The sequence below is a fragment of the Zingiber officinale genome, chromosome 8B (genome assembly GCF_018446385.1).
Source record: "Zingiber officinale cultivar Zhangliang chromosome 8B, Zo_v1.1, whole genome shotgun sequence".
In the NCBI taxonomy this organism is placed as follows: domain Eukaryota; kingdom Viridiplantae; phylum Streptophyta; class Magnoliopsida; order Zingiberales; family Zingiberaceae; genus Zingiber; species Zingiber officinale.
Genome location: NC_056001.1, coordinates 112,134,832 through 112,162,100, shown reverse-complemented (window position 1 = coordinate 112,162,100; position 27,269 = coordinate 112,134,832). Strand labels below are relative to the sequence as shown.

The following is a 27,269-nucleotide window of genomic DNA, read 5'->3' as shown; positions in this document are numbered from 1 at the left end:
CACAGCAAAGGCAAGTATATAGAATTAAGTATAATTTTGTAAGGGATATTATGGACAAGAAAATGGTAATTCTTAAGTATATCCCTACATGTACTATGCTTGCAGATCCTTTTACTAAGTTATTGACTAAAGAGTCATTTCAAAGAATGAGAAGTCTTTGTGACTTCATAAAATGTAACATGTTGTAAAATGTCATGATCTATTCAGTATATAAATTTTTACATTTTGGATTAAAGTCTCGATGAGCATGTTGGCAGATTGAGATTGGTCCACTCACATGGACAATCATCTCTATTTGTTAAGTATAAATAGAGGTAAGATCTTTACTTATGGGACAACTTATGTAGCTGTGAATAGAGACACAACTATGAGTTAAGGTCGCCTTGATGATTGTATCAAAATGAGATCATTTATGTAATGATCGGAGTAAATGTACCCACCATTTACTGAATCTGTTTAAAGGCCAGATTAGAATTCATATGTTGAATTCATGACTAGACATTAGGTATGTCTAGATCAAAATTTGTACGATGTTAAAATTTGAGAAAAACATGCACTCTTTTTAGTAAAGATAATAACATCGTAACATGTGATTTATACCATATGTGTTATGACGACAAGAAGGGTAGTAGGAGAATGGATCCATGCTTCTCTACTATGTGAGACTCTTGAGATTATAAGTTAATCTCAATTTTACCCTCAGTGATATTTAGCTATCTACTTGAAATTATAATCAGTGTCTGCTACTTTAGCATGTTTCCTATTGACTATGGATGATTCGGTCTATGGAGTATAACTAGGAAAACGATTGATTTTAATGAATAAATTCTAGCTAAAAAGGAAGATTAAATATATTACATATTTTGATGTTATTCACTGGTCGACCTATTTCTGTTATGTATAGAAATGATTATGAATATTGAATATAGAACACGCTCTTGACATAATAGTCATCATGAGGGATTAGAGATGTTCATATTGATGTAAATGAAGATTATTTAATTTAGGTAAATATCAAGACATGGATATCTCCTAGATAATAGTTGTGTGCCACTGAGAGATTGGATATTTCATGGGTAACAGATATGTTCCGCTAGGAGAGAGGCTATGTACCATAATGAGAGTGCCTCTAATTCATTTGGAAGAGTGGCTAAGTAAAGTGTAACAACTTTGTTAGCATTAATCGCTCAAAGAACAACTATATAAGGTGTAGCAATCTTCTTAGCAATAATTGCTCAGTGTGCTTACTATCGCACGAACCATTTTCCCTAATGTATGGAATGGATGTTTTTATTTGATCTTTGTGACTAACTTGTTCTTATTTAGTCTTTGTGACTAATTAGTGTTTTGCTCTGGCCTTCGTATAGTCTATGTCACTTATTTAGTCTTTGTGACCAATTAATCTTTGGCTTTGTCCCTGTGACATGATCATCTTGTAGTCTGTGTGACTGACATGGTCTGTGTGACTGAGATGGTCTATGTGATCAGATAATCTTTATGGATTGACTTGGTTGAGTGGGAGATGTTGGAGTTAGGAAGGTGAGAAGGTGCCCCTTCCCCTTCCTCTTCCAATCCAATCACCTTCCTCCATAACTGAAGGAAGGGGAAAAGACCTTCTACACTTAAATAAGGTCGTCCAAGCAATCTAAAGGGAAGAGGAGCACAAGAAAGAAAGAAAGAGGGGGCTTGCTGTGTGCGAGGTTCGAGAAAGGGTTCGTCCCATATCGAAAAGGTCACTGTGCATGGTTCGTCCATGTGCATAAGATTGTAAGTGGGTAAAGAAGAACATTCAAGATTGGTTTATCCAATCTCGCAAGAGGGATTTGGTTTGTGAACCATGAAGAGCTTTCCGATTTTGTGATCATTCTTCCATCAGCAAGTCTTGACGGCGCAGATTGCAGATCTGCGGGAGATCACTGTGAGTTTTTACAGATTTTGTATTTCTATATTTTTCATGCTTAGAACTATCAACAGCAAGTGCTACCTTTGCCTGGCATGATAGCACAAGGCCACATGCTATGTATCCAAAACCACTTGGCCATGGTTTGTGATATCCTTTGGACTATCAATTCAATGATCGTTATCCCTAAGATGGGAATGATGTATAACAATTGTTTGGAATGGTATGGTATATTTGATCTGGCATTGGATGTGCCTGCAGAATTTGCATATTGGGAGACAGATGTGGCTGTAGCAGTTATAGATATGGGAAAGTTGCTCAGTTGAATCATGGATTGGGAAGCAAGTGTAGAAATTAAAAAAAGAAAAAAACTAATCATATTATTGGATCTTGAAATTGATACAGAGTATAAGGTCTTATATAGTTAAGTTCCTATCTGAAAGTCGGAGATACGGATGTTGGGGATGTGGCACTCCAACTAACTGCTTGTGGACTCCGCTTGGACCTGCAACACAGACTACGTCAGTGCCGAGCCAGGGAAGGGGTCCCCGGCGTTGGCCCTCCGACGCTCAAGTCAATCACCAACGATGAAGATGCAAGCGGAGCAACTAGAACAATGAACAGTAGCAACAACTATTGCGCATACCTACGACAAAGCTTGAACCCCCCTTTAAATAGAGCTCCTATAGTGTGTGTGCATGCTTCCCAAGAAAAGGCATATCAGTAAAGTGTCCCTGACACAGTACCTTAACGGGACGAGCATATCTATGAAATGACAGCGGAAGCTTCTGCCGTACGATCTTCTGTCTAACCATGCCGCCTGCCAGCGGCACTAGCTCCCAAAAGGATGTCGAAAGATAGTGTGCTGTTGTCTATTGCTTGGCCAAGTGGGATAGCCGCTTGGCCGGAACTCCACTGTCCGTTCAGGCAGAACATTGCTGTATGTATTGTCACTCGACCACTCGGCCATGTGTAGTCTGATCGGCTGTGTGTAGTCTGCTCGACCATAACTCTTCTCCGCTGTCCTATTCTGAGTACTGTTGTAAGGTCGAGCGGGGTAGCCGCTCAGCCCGGTTTCTGCATATCCTTGGTACTTGTTCCTTTATTGAGCGTCGGGTGCTCGGTGCACTATCGAGTCAAAGGTGATGTTGGATTAGGCACCCCTCCTCCCGATCGGGCGACCTACTCGCACGATCAGCTATTGACTGCCTTGACTTTGACCTCCATCGTGGTAACAGTCCTCCGCAGGGTGGGTCCCTCCTTATCACCACATCACATGCCTACCCCTTAAGTCTAGTCGAAGGATGCTGTAAGCCCAAATGACTGGACAAAACTATCTGTGAAGAACTGCCGCCCAATCGGCCTCGATACTCCCTAATCTCCAATCTGACTGACATGGCCCATTGGTCTGCTGTGTGACCGTTCTTGGCCGGTCGATCTGTTGAAGATTGTCGATCGGCCGTAGGTCTGCTCCCTTAAGTCGATCGGCGCAACAAGCATTTGTACTTGGAAATATTTCCTCCGGCCTCTCTGGATGAGCGCGATCGGTGCTTATGTCAACCGAATTTATGGGAAATCATAAAAATCCTGCGCATTAAGGCTGAGCACGCTCCCATGCCCTCATTAAATGTCAACCCATGGTGAAGCGCCACGTGTCTTGCCCTCTGCCGCCGCATGCCTGATGTGACAGGCGGATATTTGTTGGTGATATGATGTTTGGCAGTTCAAATTCAACGGCCTAATCTTGTCCTAGATTTCCACAACCTAGATCAGACAGCTCCGGTCGGCCGAGCCTGAGGCTTATAAGCTCATTGCATCACCGCCTCCTATACACTTCGTCTTCTTTAAGCGTTTCTAGCGACCTTTGTTCTTTGCTCCTATGCGATCCACATTCTCCGGCGATCCTCCGTGCTCTTTCTCCGGCAACCCCTTTCTAGTAAGCTTTCTTTGGCCTTTCTTCTTGTGTTCCGGTGACATTCCAGTAGCTTTTTTCCTCTTTCGGTCGCCTTTCTTCTCCTCAACATCCCCTTTTCGTCTGTTTTTGCCATGACAAGTTCTTCACAGCAGTTGGCCTCCATCCCTGGGCTTTGGTATACATCCATGGAGTCTAGGTTTGATGGAGGCGATGCTGAGAGCTTGTGAGATGTTTTCAAAATTCCTTCTGATCATGAAATTGTTCTTCCTTCTCCTTTCGATTGGCCAAATTTCCTGTCGACCGGTTGCATTTATCTGTTCAGGGATCACTTCATCGTCGGTCTGCAGTTCCCTATTCATCCCTTCATTCCTACAGTTTGTAAATACTTCTGCATCTCCCTTCCTCAACTCGTGTCGAACTCCTTTCGACTGTTGTTCGACGTCGCTGTTTCATTCCGTCTGCACGGTATCCCTCTCATTTCCCGGGTTTTCCACTATTTTTATTATCCCAAGCAGTCCGAGATGGTGACATTCCTTTTCTAGTCGCGGGTTGGTTTAGTTTTCTTTGACAAGATGCCGACCTCCAACAAGCATTGGAAAGAATTTTTTTCTTCATGCGTCTTCCCGAGCGGTCAGACTTCCCGACCCACTGGTAGCTCAAAATGGCACCTTAGCCTCCCCTGAAATGATACAAGAGCCAATCGTACTACCTCAATGTCGTATCATTGTTGGCCGATTAGAAGTACAATATCCACAAGTTGCTGCTTGAGGGTGTCCTCTATATCTTCGGCCTGAGTCCGATCTGTACCCGACTTCTGACCATCCTAGGTATGAAACTACTTCACCTTTTTCTTTAATTCTATCTGATTTTTATTCCTCTTTTACAGCCAAAGTCATGTTGCGCGCACGTCTGTCCAGCAAGGAGAAGCTCAAGGACATCGTTATCAATGCTGCGACTGTTGAGGAGCTAATGAGTCGCAGCCTACAGTCGGTCGGCTCTCATGAAGATTCGCAAGACAAGAGCGAGGCAGCTCCCGTTTTGGTGAGCAGCGGGGTAGCTAGCCAAACGCCCAGTGGAGGAGCGGCTGGTGGATCGCTCCCTCCATCCGAGCGGCTCCCTATCGCACAGGCCTAAGGTTCGGCCTCCTCAGGAGAGCCACTCTCAAGGTGAAAGAGGCACCGAGCAGAGTCCTCGCGCTTCGCTTGCTCGGCGGTGAGGACCGCTGAGCGGGTCGAGACCTCGACCCCCACTCCCATCATAGAAACTACGGCGGCTACCTCGTCCGATCGGACGCCTTCGCTAGCTGAGCTGCAGCAGGGGACTGTCGCCACACCGCCCGCAACCTTCATGCCACCATCTTCAAAGCCCTCAAAGGTCCATCCATCCAACATCCGTCCGGCATCCACCTCCTGCTCGACCGCCCGAGCAACCTCGGCTCAATCGGCCTGAGCAGCCAGTGCCACATCACAGCGATCCTCCATTTGCCCACTAAAGAATATGGCGAGCCGAGCGCCAAGTCTCGTGCCCCCGAGCATCAGATCATCATCCAGGGGCCGACCGCCAAGATCTGGGAGGACGTCCGAGCCCGTGCGGCGATGATGCCTCCGGGCGAGCTCGCGAACAACCACACCCAAATGTCAACTCGGGTAAGTGTCGTACTTCCCTGTATTTTCTTAATTTACCTCTGATCGGCGCTTACTTTTTCCTGTCCGCAGTACTGGGTGGAGAGCATGACCATGTGCCAAAGGCTTGCATTTTTGGAGGAGGAGGTCAAAAGGTTGAAGGTGTCAAGCGGCCAATCCTTCTCTCACGGGTCGACAACCGCTGAGGTGAATAAGCTGAAGGTCGATCTAGAGAGGAGCACCAAACTGCTTGAGGCCGAGCGGGGAAAAATTGCAGAGCAAGACGTTATGCTGGCTCGGCTCAACAAGCAAGTCATCACCTTCGACAAGAAATTGAGTCGGCCAATACGAGGAAGAACAGGGCCATTGAAGACTTAGACCTAAAGAACCAGGAGTCCCGGGCCCTCACCAAAAAATTGAAGGAGGCCGAAGACTTCTTGGTTGCCAAGCGGAAGAGTCGGTCGGCTAAAGAAACTATGCTCTAGGACCAGCTCTTTGCCAAAGAAGATGAATTAAAAATTGTGAAGGATGAGCTGGATGCCTCCCGAGCAGCCCTAAAGACTTACCAAGAAGCCGAGTTGAGTAGGTTTGAGGTCAGGAAGCAAGTCTAAATCTGCTTGGATGCTTTTAATGATAAAGTCGTCGATCAGACTCTTCGACTTTTTGACCTCGCGATTGACGGGACACTCAACCAACTCAAGGAAGGTGGTCACATTCCCACTGCTCTGACGGGTAGTGTCATCAGTCGGGACAAGATAGCCGAGTTGCTGCCTGATGATGCTTTAGATTACCTTGAGTGAGGTTTAGAGTTCTATAAAATTTTGAAGTTTCAATGCATGCTCGCCCGTCTGGCAAAGCTTTATCTTCAATGTATGTTCGCCTGTCCGGCGAAGCTTTATCTTTATAGTATTTCAGCTTCACTACATTAATGCCCCGTGATTCTCCCGATCGACAATGACTTGCATGTCTATCCGTTCGATCCATTTTGTTTTCAAAGTTGCACGAAGTTCGAAGTATTTTGGTACATACTCCCAAACAGGTCGTGTATCTGAAGACTTGGGAGCTTTTAAGTAGCCCATATTCGTAGTCAATCGTTCGACAGTTTGCGTAGGCTCGGGTTTAACGTCGCCGCTCGACGGTTTGCGAAGACTCGAGTTTTAAAGTCGTCGCTCAACCGTTGATGAAGACTCGGGTTTAAGGTCACCGCTCGACCGTTGATGAGGACAAAGATCAAAGTTTCAGCTCCATGGTTTAACATTGCCGCTCGACGGTTGATGAAGACCCGAGTTTAACGTTGCCACTTGACGGTTGCTGAAGACCCGAGTTTAACGTTGCCGCTCGACGGTTGATGAAGACAAGAGTTTAACATCGCCGCTCGAAGATTTGGTGAAGACCTGGGTTTAAGGTCACCGCTCGATCGTTGATGAAGACATGGGTTTAAGGTCGCCGCTCGACTATCGGTGGAGACAAGGGTTTAAGGTCGCCGCTTGACCGTCGATGGAGACCTGCATTTAACGTTGCCGCTTGACGATTTGGGGTAGACCTGCGTTTAACGTCGCCTCTCGACAATTTGATGTAGACCGTCGTTTAACATTGCCGCTCGATGATTTGGGGTAGACCCACGTTTAACATCACCGCTCGACGATTTGATGTAGACCCGCGTTTAACGTCGCCGCTCGAAGTTTTGATGTAGACCCTCATTTAACATTGCCGCTCCATGATTTGATGTAGACCCACGTTTAACGTCACCACTCGACGATTTGGGGTAGACCCGTGTTTAACATCGCCGCTCGACGATTTAGGGTAGACCCGCATTTAACGTCGCCGCTCGATGATTTGATGTACACCCACGTTTAACGTCGCCGCTTGATGATTTGATGTAGACCCGCGTTTAATGTCACCGCTTGACGATTTGGGGTAGACTCGCTTTTAACGTCACCGCTCGACGATTTGATGTAGACTTGCGTTTAACGTCGCTGCTCGACAATTTAATGTAGACTCACGTTTAATGTCGCCGCTCGACGATTTGATGTGATGTTCGACTTATAGTCTAGAAACCTTTATTTTTTTCTTGTCCTGCATTCAAAGAGGGCATAATACAAATACATTACTATTCACTCGCGCACCTCTCATCCAGCCCGGTAGGGTTGGAGATGATTCGTGCTCCACGGCCTCTTGAGCGGCCTTCCTTCCTCATCCTCTAGATAGTATGCACCCGAGCGGAGTTTTTTCACGATCTTGAAGGGCCCTGTCCATGGAGCTTCGAGCTTGGTAATGTCGTAGACCGACTTCACTTTCTTCCAGACAAGATTGCCGACCTGGAAGGATCTTGGGATCACCCTCCGGTTGTAGTTCTGCTTCATCCGTTGTCGATACACCATTAGTCGAACAACTGCTTTATCCTACACCTCATTCACCAAAGCAAGCTCCATGAGCCTTCGCTCGGTTTTGTCTCCATCGTGGTGCTGCACCCTATCGGACTCCACTCCGACTTCTACTAGGATGACTGCTTCGCCTTTGTATACCAAGTGGAAAGGAGTCAGGCCGATCCCCTCCTTCGGGGTCTTGCGGACAGCCCACAACACACTCGGGAGCTCGTCGACCCAACTGCCTCCAACGTGGTCAAGTCGAGCACGTAAAACTCGGAGAATCTCCCGATTGGTAACTTTCTCTTGCCCATTGCTTTGAGGGTAGGCCATAGAGGTGAAGACTTGCTGGATGTCATAGCCTTCACACCATTCTCTGAGCCTCCGACTGGCGTATTGTCTCCCATTATCTGATACGAGTTGACACAGGATGCCGAACCGACATATGATATATTTTCAAATGAACTTAATGTTGGTTGCTACTCGGAAAACCTAGAGGTTCCACTGTAAAAAAATTTTGTACAAAGGTCTGAACCTTTTCCTAGCTACCATGTGTTCTTTTAAATTAAATTTTGGATCGCTTGCGGAACTTAACACGTTTGATCCAAAACTTAATCTATTCGTTCTTTTAGGTTTTGACTTGGGTCTCCTGCGGAACTTAACACGTTCGACCCAAATCACCTTAAGTTATTAATTCCATTAAATATTAATTTCCATAATTGGTTCTCAGTACTGACGTGGGAGGCACATGACCTTCTTGGATATGGGAGCAACCACCACCGACTAGACAAAACCTTTTATGGAAAGCTAATATTTAATTTCCTAAAATAACTTTAGGTTAACCGAAAAGAACAATCAAATCACAGGGAAAAAAAACAAAAGAACACAACATCGAAAAACATATTCGAAATACTAGAATCGTATGCCTCTTGTATTTGGTATTATTTCCAAAAATAACTAGTATGATGCGGAAAGAAAAATTACTAGTTATACCTTTTAGAAAGACCTCTTGATCTTCTACCGTATTCCTCTTCTAACCTCGGACGTTGTGTGGGCAACGATCTTCCGAGATGAGAACCACCAAGCACCTTCTTCTTCCTTGCAAGTTTCAACCATCAAAACTTCTCCTAGGATGAAGAGGTTCGGCCACCACCACCATGCTCCAAGGGATGCTAGAAAAGATGCTTCTTTTCTCTCCTTCTTCTCCTTCTTAGATCCGGCCACCAAAGCTATCTCCACCATGAGAAGATTTCGGCCACACAAAGGAGAGGAGAGGAAAGAAAGGGTCGGCCACACCCAAGGAAGAAAAGAGGGAGAAAAATAATAGAGTCGTTCACCCATGAAGGCACCTCTACCCCCTCTTTTATAATCCTTGGTCTTGGCAAATAAGGAAATTTAAATAAAAACTTCCTTAATTCTTTTGCCATGAAAAGGAAAATTTATTTAATTAAAAATAATTTTTCTCTTCTCAATTTACAATGGCCGGCCATTATACAAATCTCCAAGCAAATACAATTTTAAACACAAATTAAAACTTCCTTATTTACTTCCGGAAATTTATAAAAATTTTCCAATAATTTTTATCCCTTCATGATTGGTTTATAAAAAGGAAATTTAATAAATTAAAATCTTTCTTTTAAACATGTGGATAAAAAGAAAGTTATCTCTATAAATTAAAATCTCTTTTAATATACAAATAAGGAAAGATATCAAATCTTTTCTTAATCTTTTGTAGAAACTTATAAAAGAGAATATTTAATTTTAAACTCTCTTTTAAATCATGAACATGATTAAAATGGAAAGTTTTCTTAAAATTTAAAATCCTCCTTTAATCAACAAATAAGGAAAGATTTCAAATTTTAAACTCTCTTTTAAACATGTAGATGATTTACAAATAAGGAAAGTTTTTACCAAAAAATTAAAACCATCCTTTTAAACTACAAATAAGGAAAGAGATTAATCTCTTCTCTTAATCTTTTGTAGAAAGCTATAAAAAGAAATTTTTAATTTTTAAACTCTCTTTTAAAATCATGATATCCACATAAGAAATAATTTTAATAAAATCCTTTTAATATTCTAGTGGTCGGCCACCTAAGCTTGGGACCCAAGCTTTGGCCGACCACCTACATGGCTCATCCACTTGGTCTTGGCCGGCCCTAGCTTGGGTTCCAAGCTAGCTTGGCCGGCCCCATTGGATGGGTAATGCGGTGGGTATAAATCTCTATATACTAGAGGCTACGATAGGGACCGAGAGGAGGAATTGATTTTGGTCTCCCGATGAAATTAAGCATCTCGTGTTCGCCCCGAACACACAACTTAATTTCATCAATAATAATTCATTCCACTAAAGAACTATTATTGAACTACCGCACCAATCCCAAATTACATTTTGGGCTCCTTCTTATTATGAGTATGTCAGTCTCCCTGTATTTAAGATAACAAATGTCCACGAATTAAGTAAGTTACTGACAACTCACTTAATTAATATCTATCTCCAAGAGTAGTACCACTCAACATTATCGTCATGTTGAACTAAGTCCACCTGCAGGGTTTAACATGACAATTCTTATGAGCTCCTCTTGGGGACATTCTCAACCTAGATTACTAGGACACAGTTTCCTTCTATAATCAACAACACACACTATAAGTGATATCATTTCCCAACTTATCGGGCTTATTGATTCATCGAACTAAATCTCACCCATTGATAAATTAAAGAAATAAATATCAAATATATGTGCTTATTATTATATTAGGATTAAGAGCACACACTTCCATAATAACTGAGGTCTTTGTTTCTTTATAAAGTCAGTATAAAAGAAACGATCTCTAATGGTCCTACTCAATACACTCTTAGTGTACTAGTGTAATTATATAGTTAAGATAAACTAACACCTAATTACACTACGACCTTCCAATGGTTTGTTCCTTTCCATCATGGTCGTGAGCTACTGTTTATAATTTATAAGGTACTGATAACATGATCTTCTGTGTGTGACACCACACACCATGTTATCTACAATATAAATTAATTGAACAACTACATTTATCACAAATGTAGACATTTGACCAATGTGATTCTTATTTCTAGATAAATGTTTTATACCAAAAGCTAGGCTTTTAGTATACATCCTAACACTTAACAACCATTTGCTCGGTTATCCTTGCATGCGGCTCGGCCTCCACCCACTTTGAAAAGTAGTCCACTACAATGAGCAGGAATTTTCGTTGACCCGTCACCATGGGGAATGACCCAACGATTTCCATACCCCATTAGTCGAACGAACAAGATACAATAGACACATTCATTTTCTCGGTCAGTCTGTGCGACAGGTTGTGATACTTTTGGCAGGACAGACAAGTGGTGACCGTCCGAGCGGCATCTTCTTGGAGGGTCGGCCAAAAATATTCGACCAGGAGTATCTTTTGTGCTAATGAGTGGCCACCCGGATGACCTCCGTAGGATCATTGGTGCACCTCTCGCAATATGTATTCGACATCTTCTGATCCAACACACTTGAGTAGAGGCCTGGAGAAGGCTTTCATATATAGCTGATCCCCGATCAGGGTGAACCGTCCGACTCTCTTCCTCAACAAGTGAGATTCCTCCTGATCGGCAGGTGTGGTTTCCGACCATAGGTACTCCATTAGAGTCGTCCTCCAGTTGTTCGGGAAGGTGACCCCTTCCATTCGGTCTATGTGCACCACCAGCGACTCTTGTTCAATTGGCTGCACTATGACGATCGGCAACAACGAACTAGCTAGTTTGGTTAGCTCATCCGCAGCTTGGTTCTCCGATCAGGGGACCTTTTATATAATGACCTCCTGGAAGTTGGTCTTCAGCTTCTCGAAGCTTGAGTTGGGCATTGCTGATTTTAAACATCCCGGATAGTTATTGAGCGACCAACTGGGAGTCTGAGTGAATGAGGGCTTTAACAGCTCCCACATGCCGAGTGGCCTATAAGCCGGCTATTAGTGCCTCATACTTAGCTTCATTGTTGGTGGCTCTGTAGTCCAACCGAACGGACAGCTGCATCCGGTCTTCCCGTGGTGAGATGAGCAATACGATGATTCTGCTCCCTTGCCGAGTGGACAAATCATCCATGTATATTCTCCAAATGGATTCTGGCTCTAGGCTTTGCACCTCAGTGATGAAATCCTCCAGTTGTCCACTTAATCAGCCATCTGGATGCCTTGGGATTGAGGAACACCCTTCCCAAGGTGCTGTTAGTCATTACAATTATTGAGTGCGCGAGGAAGTACGGGCGGAGCCTCCGTGCGGTGAGTACTAATGCATAAGCCAACTTTTTGAGACCAGTGTAGTGGGATTTAGCATATTTTAATATATGACTCAAAAAGTACACAGGTTGTTCTTCGTCGTTCTGCCTAACTAAAGACGAGCCAACCGCATGTTCGATAGACGACAAGTATATCCGGAGCGACTCACCAACATATAGCTTAGCTAAAATAGGTAGGGAATTGAGGTACTCTTTGAGTTCTTCAAATGCCCGAATGCACTCCGCATCCAATTGGAATTTGGTGGCTCGGCGTAGTATCTTGAAGAACGGCAGGCTCCAATCGGATGACTTGGAGATGAATCTGGATAATTTCGTGATCCGATCGATCAACCATTGGGCTTCCTTCAGGTTGCGTGGCGGGGGCATATCTTGTAGTGCCTTTACTTTGCTCGGATTCGCCTCGATGCCCCGCTCGGTGACTATGTATCTTAGGAAGCGTTCACTATTCACGTCGAACAGACACTTGCATGAATTCAACTTTATTACATAGGTCCTCAGTGTCTGACAGGTCTCCTCGATATATGCGCACAAGTTAGTAGCTCGGAGGGATTTTATCAAAATGTTGTCGACGTATACCTCCATATTACGGCCGATCTGTCGTCGGAACACCTTGTTCATCAGCCTTTGGTAAGTGGCACCGGCGTTCTTGAGCCCGAACGACATGACGTTGTAGCAAACGTCCCGTCAGCCGTAATGAAGCTGACCTTCTCTTGATCTTCGCTGGTGAGCGACACTTGGTGGTACCCTTGGCAGGCGTCGAGCATGCAGATCAGCTCGCATCTTGTAGTAGAGTCCATCATTTGGTCGATCCGAGGCAATGGATAGAAATCTTTTGGGCATGCCTTGTTCCGATCGTAGAAGTCAATGCAGACCCACCATTTGTTGCCCGACTTGGAGACTAGGACGACGTTAGCGAGCCAGCTCAGGAATTGGATTTCCCTTATATGGCAGACCTCCAGCAACTTTTCTATCTCCGCCAGGATGATCAAATTTTGCTCAGCGTTGAAATCCCTCTTTCTTTGTTTCACCGGCCGAGCATCTAGTCGGACATGTAGTTCATACTGAGCCACACTTGGGGAGATGTCAGGCAGCTCGTGTGTTGACCATGCAAACACATCATGATTCTGTTGGAGGCAGACGACCAACTCTACCTTCTTCTCTGCCTCCAGGTCGGCAGCTATGAAGGTAGTTGCTTCCGTTCGGCTAGGGTGAATCTGAACCTCCTCCTTTTCTTCATATACCAGAGTGGGAGGCTTCTCAGTGATAGTGTTTACCTCCATACGTGGATTCTTCTGAGTGGCTTTTGCTTCGGTCTTGACCATCTCGACATAGAAGTGCCGAACGGCCAACTAGTCGCCTTTGACTTCTCCTACCTGGTCATCGACCGGGAATTTAATCTTCTGGCAGTACATAGATATTGCCGCCCAAAACTCGTTGAGGATCGGTCAGCCTAGGATGACGTTTGATGCGGTGATAAGGAGAGCCCACCTTGCAGAGGATCGTTGCCACGGTGGAGGTCAAAGTCAAGGCGGTCAACGGCTGATCAGGCGAGTAGGTCGCCCGACCAGGAGGAGGGGTGTACGATCTGACATCACCTTTGATTCGACAATGCACCGAGCACCCAACACTCAATAAAGGAACAAGTGCCAAGGATATGTAGAAGCCGGGCCGAGCGGCTACCCCGCTCGACCTTACAACAATACTCGAAACAGGACAGTGGAGCAGAGTTACGACCGAGCAGACTACACATAGCCGAGTGGACTACACATGGTCGAGCGGCCGAGTGACGATACATACAACAATGTTCTTCCTGAACGGACAATGGAGTTCCGGCGAGCGGCTATCCTGCTCGGCCAAGCAACAGACAACTGTTGGGGCTTATTGGAAATCTATTCTGTTTCCCTTTTACAAAAATTTATACAAGCACAAAACTTTTCCTAGCAACCCATGTGTTCTTTAGAAGTTAAACTTGGATTGGAAACGAAAATTAATATTTTTTTATCCAAGTTTAACTCATGTGTTCTTCAAAAGTTAAACCAATTTATAGAAGTTGATTAAATAGCTATTTCAAGGATTGACTTCCAGGTTAAACATGGTAAGGCCTCGGCCTTCTTGGGTATGAGATCATCCACCACTTCCTAGACAAAGTCTTTCAAAGAAATTGAATATTTAAACTCCTTATAGTAACCTTAGGTTTAACTATGGAGACCACAATCGAAGCACAAGATCATTGACCTCTTGTGTTGGTATTGTTGGGGTTGCAAGGAAGTCCTAGTTGCGGCTAGGCAAGGAAGTCCTAGTAGGTCGGGTGGACCGAGGGGCAGGAAGACCTGGTGGGTCGAGGATCGGACATGGGAAGCCTGTGGTCCTTTGTTTGAGGGGGGATTGTTGGGGTTGCAAGGTTGCAAACATAGTCCCACATTGAAAACACGTGGGAAAGATCATGGGTTTATAAGAGAAAAAGATATCTCCATTGGCATGAGGCCTTTTGGGTAGAGCCCAAGAGCAAAATCATGAGGGATTAGGTCCAAAGTGGACAATATCATGCTATTGTGGAGATATCTAAATTCTTTTCGATCCTACAATTGGTATCAGAGCAGGTACCGCTCTGATTTGGTGCAACCACCAATCAGGCAAGGGGGTGATTTGTTTTTAATTTTTTTTATTTTTGGATTTCAGTTTTTCATAAAATTCCAAACTGGTACAATTACCTTTTTGGAAATCTCCTTCCGTCATAATTACATCTAAATTAGTGCAACATCAATTTGGTTATTTTTATTTAATTCTTCCCGCACTACTAATCCAAGACCAAGTCTTGGAACCTCTCTATTTGTTTTTCTTTGTGCAGATTAAAAATGTCGCAGATTGAGGGCTTCAGCACAGTGTGACCTCCCCTTTTCAATGGGGATGATTTCCCGTACTGGAAGAAGCGAATGGAAGTCTATCTTAAGACAGATTTTGACCAGTGGATGAGCGTCACAAGAGCCTACAAAATACCAGTAGACAGTTCCGGGAATCTACTGGATCCTGAAGAATGGACAACAGACTTAAAGAAGAAGGCATCAACAGAGAATAACACAATCAACACATTACAGTGTGGATTAACAAGAGAAGAACTGAACCGGGTCGGACCACATAAAAACGCTAAGGAGCTGTGGGACAAACTGATTGAGCTGCACGAAGGAACGAGCGACGCTAAGGTAACGAAACGAGACTTGCTTCTAAATAGAATATTTAACATAAAAATACAGGAAGGTGAAACGGCCAGCCAACTCCACGCAAGAATCAAATATATTCTCAACGGACTCCATGCAATAGGACACCAGATGGAGAACCGGGACTTAATAAGGTATGCCTTAAACGCTTTTCCACGCAACAGCTTGTGGGCATCTATCGTAGATGCCTACAAGATCTCTAAAAATCTTTCAAAATTAAAACTAGATGAGCTTTTCTGTGAATTAGAATTACATGAGCAAACTAACGCTGGGGTCGAGAAAGGTGTAACTTTATTTGCAGGTTCCTCAAAAGAAAAGAAGAACAAGTTTGAACCTGAAGAGGACTCTGACCAGAACTCTGAAGATGAAAAACACCTGGTGAACCTGGTAAGAAAGATGTTCACCAGGAGGAAAAGAAGCTTCAGCAAGAAGGACCTTCAAAAGATCAATTCTCTAACAGAATCGAGGAGTGTGACGTGCTTCGAATGCAACAAGAAGGTCCACTACAAGAACGAGTGCCCGAGACTGAAGAATGACAAACCGAAGACGACCAAAAAGAAGGCCCTCAAAGCAACGTGGGGCGACTCCTCCTCGGATGAATTAGAAGCAGAAGATCAGAAGCACCAGAGCCACCTCGCGCTGATGGCCTGTGAAGCAGAGTTGGAAGACGAATCGGAAGATGGGTCCGAACCCGAATCAAGCCACGAGTCCGTACTCGTTTCCGAAGGTTCCGAAGAGGTATTCCTGACCTTAAACCGAAAGCTTTTTAAAATTATTTCTTGCTTAAATAATAAGTTAGTTAAATTAGAAAATGAAAACAAATTGCTCCTCGAGGAAAATCAAACCCTCAAGGAACAAGTTGTAAATAACAAACCAACTCAAGATCTAACACTTGAGGAGGAAAATTCATCATTAAAATTAGAAATCAGTAACTTAAAAAATATGTTAGAAAAATTTACTACCAGATCAAAAAATTTAGACTTAATTCTAAATAATCAAAAAGCATGTTATAATAAAACCGGACTCGGATATAAGTCGAACTCAAATAAAACCTTTAAATCATTAATAACTCAATACAAACCAACAAATAAAGTCTGGGTTCCGAAAGCGTATTTAACCACGCAAATAGGACCTAACCAATATTATATCCCTAAAGATAAAATATATTACATAAAGTCAAATAAACCAAATAAAAAACCAGAACACAAACCTAAACCAAAAAATTTAAAATTTAAACATATTAGAACTCAGCAAAATTTAAACTATCACCAAGTAAAATATAATTATAAAAGAAATAGACATAAATAGAGAACTAAAAATTAAATTAATGGCCATTAATTCAGGGGGAGGCTCCAGAATAGCTGGCACCTCCAAAACTAACCTACCCGGCAGGGTAACCTTAACCAACCTACCCGAGAGGGTAATTTGGACTAGTTAAAGAGGGTTCAAGTTTAACTTGAAAAATGGTACTGGTGAAATTTTGGATGATAGTACGTTAGGGAAGCTTAGTCTATGCATGTCTAGGAAGATATGGATTCGACCTAGTGCATTTGGCTAAGTGAACTGACCGAAGCTACCCTTTATGGATCCTAACTAGTTAGACCAAGGTTTTGTACTAAGTCCAGTGGATAGGACTATTTGAAAAATCTCGAAGGCATGGTTACTCTAATAATGCCCAAGTGACTCACCATAGCCCAGAAGTTTATCCAGAGAACGTCTATTTGTTGAACCCAAAGCTAAACCTGAATCTGACACAAGTTAAAAACAAATCCTAAAATTGAAACTAATTCATCTCACAAAATATATGATTCCCTGATTGAAAACATAGATCGGATGAGATGACTAAGAAATTAAAATTAAATTAAATTAAAATTAAAATTAAAATTAAAATTAAATTAAATTAAATTAAAATTAAACTAAAATTAAATTAAATTAAATTAAAATTAAATTAAATTAAAATTAAATTAAATTAAAATTAAAATAAAATAAATTAAATTAAATTAAATTAAATTAAATTGAAATAAAAATAAATTAAATTAAATTAAATTAAAATTAACTTGAAAATTTATTTTAAAAATTAAAACTTAAATGTCTTTTAATTTAAAATTTTATTTTAAAAATTAAAACTTAAATTTCTTTTAACTTAAAAATTTATTTTAAAAATTAAAACTTAGATTTTTTTTTACTTAAAAATTTATCTTGAAAATTAAAACTTAAATTTCTTTTAACTTAAATATTTATTTTAAAAATTAAAACTTAGATTTTTTTAAAACTTAAATTTTTTTTACTTAAAAATTTATTTTAAAATTTTATTTTAAAAATTAAAACTTAGATTTTTTTTTAAAAAATTAAATTTTTTTTACTTAAAAAATTATCTTAAAAATTTAAACTTAAATTTTTTTACTTTAAAATTTATCTTAAAAATTAAAACTTAGATTTTTTTTTAACTTAAAAATTTATCTTAAAAATTAAAACTTAAATTTCTTTTAACTTAAAAATTTATTTTAAAAATTAAAACTTAGATTTTTTTTAAAAAATTATTTTTTAAACTTAATTTTTTTTTAACTTAAAAATTTATTTTAAAATTAAACTTCATTTTTTTAACCAAAAATTTATTTTAAATTAAACTTCATTTTTTTTAAAACTCATTTTAAAAATTAAACTTAAATAACCTTAATTTTAAAAAAAAAATCGTGGTCAAAAACCAGGGGCGGGCGCCCTTGGTATATGGACCCGGGGCGCCCGGAAGGGATCCGGGCGCCCCGTCCAAGTTGACCCCGGGCGCCCGGGATAGGTCCGGGCGCCCGGAGCCCCCTTTATATAGGGGGCAGGGGCGCCCCCCTCCACTCGCGCCACCTCAATTCACTTTCATTAAGCCTTCTTTCAGGCTTTCCTACGAAAGTGTTTAAAAATTAAATTTTCCCTCGTTCTCAACCGAGGTCGTCAATTCTAAAATTATTTTAGCGATGCCTCCTCGGTAAACTTCTTGTCTTCTCTTTAAATTTTTAGAAATATGTTTGTTATCTTTAATTAGGATAATTTTGATTCTTAATTTAGGAAACGTTCTAAATCTGGTATTGGGCCCTCCACTCCTAGTGTTGACCCTAGGTTTCCGACCGATGAACTTAGAATTAAGTCTGAGTCGACCATTTACATGGCCATTAGGACTAAATTCCGAGATAGAGCCTTCTTTGTACGTTCTTGTGCTCCAGCTATAGAGGTTATAAACCACTATAACTTACAGAACTTTGTTGACTATACTAGTCCAGTAAACATAAGTTTGTGTGCTGAATTTTATAATAACCTAGTAAACGTAGATGACCTCACCTATACTACTAGGGTACGTAGTTGGTACTGATATCATACTGTCCCCTACTGTCATCCGGGACTTTCTAGAGTTACAACCATCTACCTGTCCCTTTCAGTGCTATCCTCCCATGGACCTACCATTGTGGAGATATCTAAATTCTTTTCGATCCTACAAGTATTTCAGGATCCATATAAAGAACATAAACTAATTATGCAGCGAAAACAAATAACTAATTATACCTTTCTTTGTAGCTTTAATACCTCTTGATCTTCTATTGTATTCCCCTCCTCCTCTTGGACGTCGTGTCGGCGACGATCTTCCAAGACAACACCACCCAAACCTTCTTCTTCCTTCCAAGAGTTTCAGCCACTAAGGGATGCTAGAATAGGAAACCTCCTTCTCTTCTTCTTCCCCTCCAAGCAACCGGCCACAAGGATTTTCCAATCCTTGATGCCGCCGACCCTAAGGGAGCAAAAAATAAGAGGTGCCGGCCACAAGGAGAATAGAGAAGAAGAGGGGGCCGACCACTAGGGAATAGAAGAGGAGCTTAGGTTGTGTTCCCCATAAGGCATCATCTACCTCTCTTTTATAATCCTTGGTGAATGCAAAAAAGGAAAGATTTTTAACAAAAATTAAAATCTCCCTTTTTAATTCCTAATGTGACCGGCCCTTTCTTCGACAACAAGAAAGGAAAATTTTAAAATTAAAATCTCTCTTTTAAATCCTCTTGTGGATGACTATAAAAGGAAAAAATTTTAAAATTAAAATCTCTTTTTTAAATCCTTTTGTGGATGGCTATAAAAGGAAAGATTTTAATATTAAAATTTCTCTTTTAAATCCTTTTGTGGATAGCTATAAAAGGAAAGATTTTAAAATTAAATTTTTTCCTTTTAAATCCCTTCGTGGATGACTATAAAAGGAAATATTTTAACAAAAAATAAAATCTTCCTTTTATTCCTATTGTGGCCGACCCCTTGCTTGGACACCAAGCAAGGATTTGGCCGGCCCAACCTTGGGCACCAAGCAAGGCTTGTCCGACACCTTGCTTGGGTACCAAGTAAGCATGTGTTCGACCCCTAGCTTGGGTAAGAAGCAGAGCTTGGGTGGATGCGAGGCTTTATATATAGAGGCTACAACAGGGATCGAGAGGAGAAATTGGTTTTGACCTCCTAATGGACTTGAGCTTCCTGTGTTCGACCCGAACACCCAACTCAAGTTCATCAATAATAACTCATACCACTAAAGAGTTATTATTGAACTACCGTATCAATCCCATATTACAATATGAGCTCCTTCTTATCATGAATGCGTTAATCTCCCTGTGTTTAAGATATCGTATGTCCATTAATTAAATGAGTTACTGATAACTCACTTAATTAACATCTAACTCCAAGAGTAGTACCACTTAACTTTATTGTCATGTCAGACTAAGTCCACCTGTAGAGTTTACATGACAATCCTTATGAGCTCCCCAAGGAGACATCATCAACCTATATAAATAGGACACAGTTTCTTTCTATAATCAACAACACACCATATAAATGGTAATAATTCCCAACTTATCAGGCCTATTGATTTAACGAATAAATCTCACCCATTGATAAGTTAAATAAATAAATACTAAATATATGTGTTTGTTATTATATCGAGATTAAGAGTGCGCACATCCATAATAACAGAGGCTCTATCCTTTTATGTAGTCAGTATAAAAGAAACTACCTCAAATGATTCCGCTCAATACACACATAGTGTACTACTGTGATTTTATAGTCAAGATAGACAAATACCAAATCACACCACAACCGTTTCAATGGTTTGTCCCAATCCATCTTGGTTGTAAGCTCCTATTTATAATTTATAAGGAACTGATAACATGATCTTCTGTGTGACACCGCACACCATGTTAACTATAATATAAATTAAATGGATAATTTCATTTAACATATAAATGTAGATATTTGACCAAAGTGATTATCATTTCAAAATATAAATATTCACACAAAAAGCTAGGCTTTTAGTATACATCCTAACAATAACAGCACGCTATCTTTTGATATCCTTTTGGGAGCTAATGTCGCTGACAGGTGGCATGGTCAGATAGAAGATCGTACGTCGGAAGCTTCCACTGTCACTTTAGAGATATGCTCGGCCCGTTAAGGTACTATGTCAGGGACACTTTACTGACACATCTTTTCAGGGAAAGCTTGGGGACGCGTGTTCGCCTTGGGAAGCATGCACGAGCGCTACAGGAGCTCTATATAAAGGGGGGTCCAAGCTTCGTCGGAGGTATGCGCAATAGTTGCTGCTACTATTCATTGTTCTAGTTGCTCCGCTTGCATCTTCATCGTCGGTGACTGACTTGAGCGTCGGAGGGCCAACACCGGGGACCCCTTCCCTAGCTCGGCACTGACGTAGTCTGTGTTGCAGGTCTGAGCGGAGTCCGCTAGTGGTCAGCAGGAACACCAAATCCCCAGCATTCGTCTCTTTGACTTTCGGACAGGATCATATTTGGTGCTATCTATAGGAACGTAGCTTTCATTCAAGCTGAGAAGATGGAGGACGCTGGATGACTCACTACAGTGATGCTCACCAAGGAAGAGTTCAACATGATGGTACAATCCCAAGCAACGAAGATGCTCGAGCAGCAGCAACAGCAGGCGCTAGCCGACCAGCAAGCACAGCAGCCGGTGACATCAGCAGCAGGTGACCGACCGGAACAAGCTTCCATATGGGGTCAAAATAGAGGGCCGATCGACACACATAGGGAAGCGCTGCCCGTGCCCATCCCCTTTCATCGCGCTTTGTTCCAAACTCCCTCGGAAATAGCCCAAGCAAATCAAGAACGGGGATCATCTTCGGATGACACGCCCGTTCGGGATGCATGAAGAGGTAAGACGGCCCAAGGCAACACATCGCCCGATCGGATCAATTGAAAATTCTCTGAGGAGATCTTACCGGACCCTCTGCCTAGACACTACACCCCACTGGTGATCGGGTCATACAATGGATCGACTGATCCAGATGACCATCTGGATAGGTTCGATAATAAAGCCACGCTGCACCAGTACACAGATGGAGTAAAGTGTCATGTCTTTCTCACTACTCTCTCCGGCTCGGCACAGCGCTAGTTCCAAAGATTATCGGACAGATCCATACGCAGCTCAAGGACTTTCGAGTGGCCTTCTTGCATCATTTTGCCAGCAGCCAACGCTATCAGAAGACGAGCATCGACCTCTTCTCCCTGAAGTAGGGACTCAAAGAAATGCTCTGAGCTTATACTCAGCGTTTCAATCAGGTAGCCATGGACATCCAATCGGTTTCATCTGAGACAGGGGCTCGTTGAGGGAGATTTATTCCGATCACTCATCCGGAAGCCGCCTAGGGACTTCGACCACATGCTCAAGATGGCCAACGAGTATATAAATGTGGAAGAAGCACAAGTGGAGAGAAGAAAGGAGGCACCGACCGAACCCTCGGCAACGATCGAGTGTCAACCATCAAGCAACCACCAGCCACCTAGGGGGCCCAAGGCCGAAGGAGTGCGGCCACACCAGGAGACTAGAACGCATGTCGTGCAACATGTAGCATCCGATCGACCAAAGGCACCAAAAGGTAAGGTGTGGACGTCGATGTTCAGCTCCTTCTACCAGTCGGTGACACACAACACTCGTGATTGCCGCAGTCTGACGCCAATTGTCAGTCGACCGACTCCAAGAAGATACCCCCGCCGAACTCCTTCTCCCAATCGATGACACAGACATCAGTCCACTGGGCGGTGAGAGTACACAAGAAGATCGCTCGAGCAGCACCATCAACACCAGCTGAGGGATAATGCTGATCCCTCCCGAATCCCGGATGATCGAAATAGACCCTCCGCTTAGGAGGAAGAAAACAAAAGCAACGCGGCCCGAGGAGAAATAAGCATGATCGTCGGTGGGCCGACTGGCGGCGACTCCAACATGAGCTAGGAAATCGTACGCCCGACGGTTGGAGATCCACGCGGTGGGATTCAGGTGGGAGAAGGCTGAAGGGCCCGAGATCAGCTTCGGACCCAGAGACTTAGAGGGAGCAGAGATCCCTCATGACAATGCTTTGATCATCCAAGCGGTGATCTCCAACTATACTATTCATTGGATTTTCGTTGATACAGGGAGTTCGGTGAACATTATCTTTAAGAAGGCGTTCGATCAGCTGCAGATTGATCGAAATGAGTTGTTGCCCATAACGACCCCTCTCTACGGGTTCACGGAAAATGAGGTACTACCGCTCGGGCAGGCTCGACTGGCCATCTCGCTCGATGAGGAGCCGCTCGGGAGAACAAGGACCACGAACTTCATCGTGGTGGATGCACCATCGGCCTACAACGTTGATCCTGTCCGAAAGTTGAAGACACGGATGCTAGGGATGTGACGCTCCTGTTGACCACTTGTGTACTTGGCTCGAACCTGCAATGCAGACTACATCAGTGTCGAGCCAGGGAAGGGGTCCCCGGCGTTGACCCTCCAACGCTCAAGTCAGTCGCCGGCAATGAAGATGCAAGCGGATCAACTAGAACCATGACAGTAGCAATAACTATTGCGCTACCTCCGATGAAGCTTGGACCCCCCCCTTTATATAAAACTCCTGTAGCACGCGTGCATGCTTCCCAAGGTGAGCACACGTCCCCAAGCTTTCCCTAAAAAGATGTGTTAGTAAAGTGTCCCTGACACAGTACCTTAACGGGCCGAGCATATCTATGAAGTGACAGTGGAAGCTTTCGTCGTACGATCTTCTGTCTAACCATGCCGCCTTTCAGCGGTACTAGCTCCCAAAAGGATGTTGAAAGATAGCGTGCTATTGTCTGTTACTTGGTCTATCAAAATAGCTGCTCGGCCGAAACTCCACTATTCGTTCAGGTAAAACATTACTGTATGTATTGTCACTCGACCGCTCGGCCATGTGTAGTTCGCTCGGCTGTGTGTAGTCTTCTCGACCTTAACTCTGCTCCGCTGTCCTATTTCGAGTACTGTTTTAAGGTCGAGCGGGGTAGCTGCTCGTCCTGGCTTCTGCATACCCTTAGCACTTGTTCCTTTATTAAGCGTCGGGTGCTCATCGCACTACCGAGTTAAAGGTGATGTCGGATCGGGCACCCCTCCTAACGGTCGGGCAACCTACTCACCCCATTAACTGTTTACCGCCTTGATTTTAACCTCCACCGTGGCAACGGTCCTCCGCAGGGTAGGCCCCTCCTTAGCACTGCATCATATGTCTCCCCCTTAAGTCTAGTCGAAAGAGGCTACAAGTCCGACTGACTGGACAAAATTTGTCCGCATCACAAGCATTCCCACAGACAGCGCCAAATATGATCATGTCCGAAAGTCGAAGAGACAGATGCTGGGGATGTGGCGCTCCTGCTGACTTCTTATGGACTCTGCTCGGACCTGCAACATAGACTACGTCAGTGCCGAGCTAGCGAAGGGGTCCTCAGCGTTGGCCCTTTGACACTCAAGTCAGTCACCGGCGATGAAGATGCAAGTAGAGCAACTAGAACAATGAATAGTAGCAACAACTATTGCACATACCTCCGACGAAGCTTGGACCCCCCCTTTATATAGAGCTCTTGTAGCGCACGTACACGCTTCCCAAGGTGAGCATGCATCCCCAAGCTTTCCATAAAAAGACGTGTCAATAAAGTATCCCTAATACAGTACCTTAACGGGCCGAGCATATCTATCAAGTAACAGTGGAAGCTTCCGCCATACGATCTTCTGTCTGACCATGCCGCTTGTCAACGACACTAGCTCCCAAAATGATGTCAAAAGATAGCGTACTGTTGTCTGTTACTTGGCCACTCGACTTGAACTCCACTGTCTGTTCAGGCAGAACATTGTTGTATGTATCGTCACTCGGCCGCTCGGCCATGTGTAGTCCGCTCGACTGTGTGTAGTCTGCTCGGCCGTAACTCTGCTCTGCTGTCCTGTTTTGAGTACTGTTGTAAGGTCAAGCGGGGTAGCCGCTTGGCCCGGCTTCTACATATCCTTGGCACTTGTTCCTTTATTGAGTGTCGGGTGCTCGGTGCACTACCAAGTCAAAGGTGATGTCAGATCGGGCACCCCTCCTCCCGGTCGAGCGGCCTACTTGCCCGATCGACTGTTGACCGCCTTGACTTTGACTTCCACTGTGGCAACGGTCCTCCGCAGGGTGGGCCCCTCCTTATCACCGCATCAGTTAAGAAATCCTAAACTCTATAAAAAAAGGAAAAAGTTCAAATTGCCTTAAAAGCTATAAACAAATAAATATATAATCTAACATCCCCCCTCAAACTCACGATGCTACAGCTAGAAACATTGAGAGTTTGTTAGATAAGAAATGAAAACGTGAAGTAGAATGTTCCTTGGTAAATATATCAGCAATCTGTAGCTTTGAAGGAACAAAAGGCAATGTGATGGTGACAATCTAAAGATGGTGACGAGTAATGTGACAATCAATTTCAATATATTTCGTCTGCTCATGAAAAATTAAATTGTATGTAATTTAAATGGCACTCTGATTATCACAATATAATGGAGTAGGTTGATGAAGAAAGACACTCATATTCGCAAGCAACCAACGCAACCAAACTATCTCACAAGTAGTTAAGGCTATGACACGATACTCAGCTTCTGTGGAAGATCTAGAAATAACATCTTGCTTTTTACTCTTCCAAGAAATGAAGGAATCACCAAGAAAAATGTAGAAGCCAGTGGTAGATTTGCGATCCGTAGGATTACCAACCCAATCCGCATCAGAGTATGCACGTAGTTCAAGAGATGAAGTAGAAGGAAATAAAAGGCTTTGAAATTGAGTGCCCCGAAGATACTTGAGAATTCGAAAAACAACATGTTGGATCGAAAATAATTTAGATATCTCCACATTGACATGATATTGTCCACTTTGGGCCTAAGCCCTCATGATTTTGCTCTTGGCCTCTACCCAAAAGGCCTCATGCCAATGGAGATATCATGCATCCTTTTAAACCCATGATCTTTCCCATGTGTTTTTAATGTGGGACTATATTTGCAACCTTGTAACCCCAACAATCCCCCCCCCCCTCAAACAAAGGACCACAGGCTCCCTAACGTCCGATCCTCAACCCACTAGGACTTCCTGCCCCTCGGTCCACCCGACCTACTAGGACTTCCTTGTCTAGTCGCAACTAGGACTTCCTGCCTAGTATATGTTTCTCATGATCTAGATATGGGAGCCCCCACTTTTTCGTATGAGGTCAATATTCCACCCACATGATTCGATTGGACCATGGCTCTTGTGCACAGTCGGCGGTTAGTCCTTCTGGCAGTCTAGGCTCTGATACCAATTGTTGGATCAAAAAGAATTTAGATATCTCTACATTGGCATGATATTTTCCACTTTGGGCCTACGCCCTCATGGTTTTTGCTCTTGGGCTCTACCCAAAAGGCCTCATGCCAATGGAGATATCATGCATTCTTTTAAACCCATGATCTTTCCCATGTGTTTTCAATATGGGACTATATTTGCAACCTTGCAATCCCAACAATCCAAATTGATAGATCGATTAAGAGCGATAGAGGGGGGGGGGTGAATATCGCGCTTTTAAAACTTTTATTTTACTTTGTAAATCAGAATCGTGCAGTGAAAAATAAGAAAAGAGACACAATCGTTTACTTTGTTCGGAGCCTAGTTCGACTCCTACTCGAAGGTCCGTGGTCCTTGACCGCACCGATGGGCAAAGCACTATAACCCTTCTTTCTGAAATCCTTAGAAAGAAGTGGATCGTACAAGTACAAAGATGTAAGATAGTAGCACTCCTACTATCTTACAGGAAATTAAGTGTAGTACAAAAGAAAAGATATACCGACAATAATAGTAGTAAGTCGTAGCTCGATAGGCACTATCGGATGAAGTCGCTAGCAAAGTTGATGAAGACTTGTAGCGTGAGTAGCTTGTAGAAGAGCACTTGAGTTGATCAGAAAAGTTATATTTTTTCCTCTTGCTTCGAGCCTCAATTTATAAGTGTAATGGAGGTTTGGTTGACCGATCCCTTTGTTCGATCGACCGATCCACTTCTTTTCCTTTGCTGCTGATCGGTGCTGATGAACTGGCTGTACTGAGTCATCAAGGTTAGGTCGACCGATCTTATTGTTCGGTCGACCGATCAAGCTTTGATCGGGCTCGGACTCATTTATGGTCTAATCTGAATAGTGAACTGAATTTGCCTTGTTCGGTCGACCGATCCAGTGGTTCGATCGACCGATCCAGTCAGACCTGCAACACAGTTTAAGAAAAGCATCCTGCAAAACAGAGCTTAGTACAGTAATATAAAATGCATGAGTAATATGAAAGACAGTAGAACTGTCTTGATCTCAACTTGGAAACCTTCCCGATTTCTTCAGTTGGATCAGTGACCTAAGGTTGTTCCCTTCGGGAACCCGACCTCACTATCGCTCCTCCAGTTTGTTTACCTCAACCTACCTGTCAAACTTTGATCCTCCAGATCTAGTTTGGACTTTTCACTTAGCCTTGATCGGTTCCCCAGGACTTTTCTCTTGAGCTTTGGTCCTCCAGACCTCTCGATCATACTGCCAAGCATCGGGTTCCGTCGACCCACTTGGACTTGCACCTGGGTTCCACGATCTGCTAATATTT

General features: G+C 43.0%; 1 protein-coding gene across 2 annotated transcripts in view; it reads left to right on the top strand.

Moving 5' to 3' along the window:
• Window positions 1-27,269, top strand: part of LOC122017181 — a 75,207-nt gene that overhangs the window by 7,336 nt on the left and 40,602 nt on the right. The window lies entirely within an intron of this gene.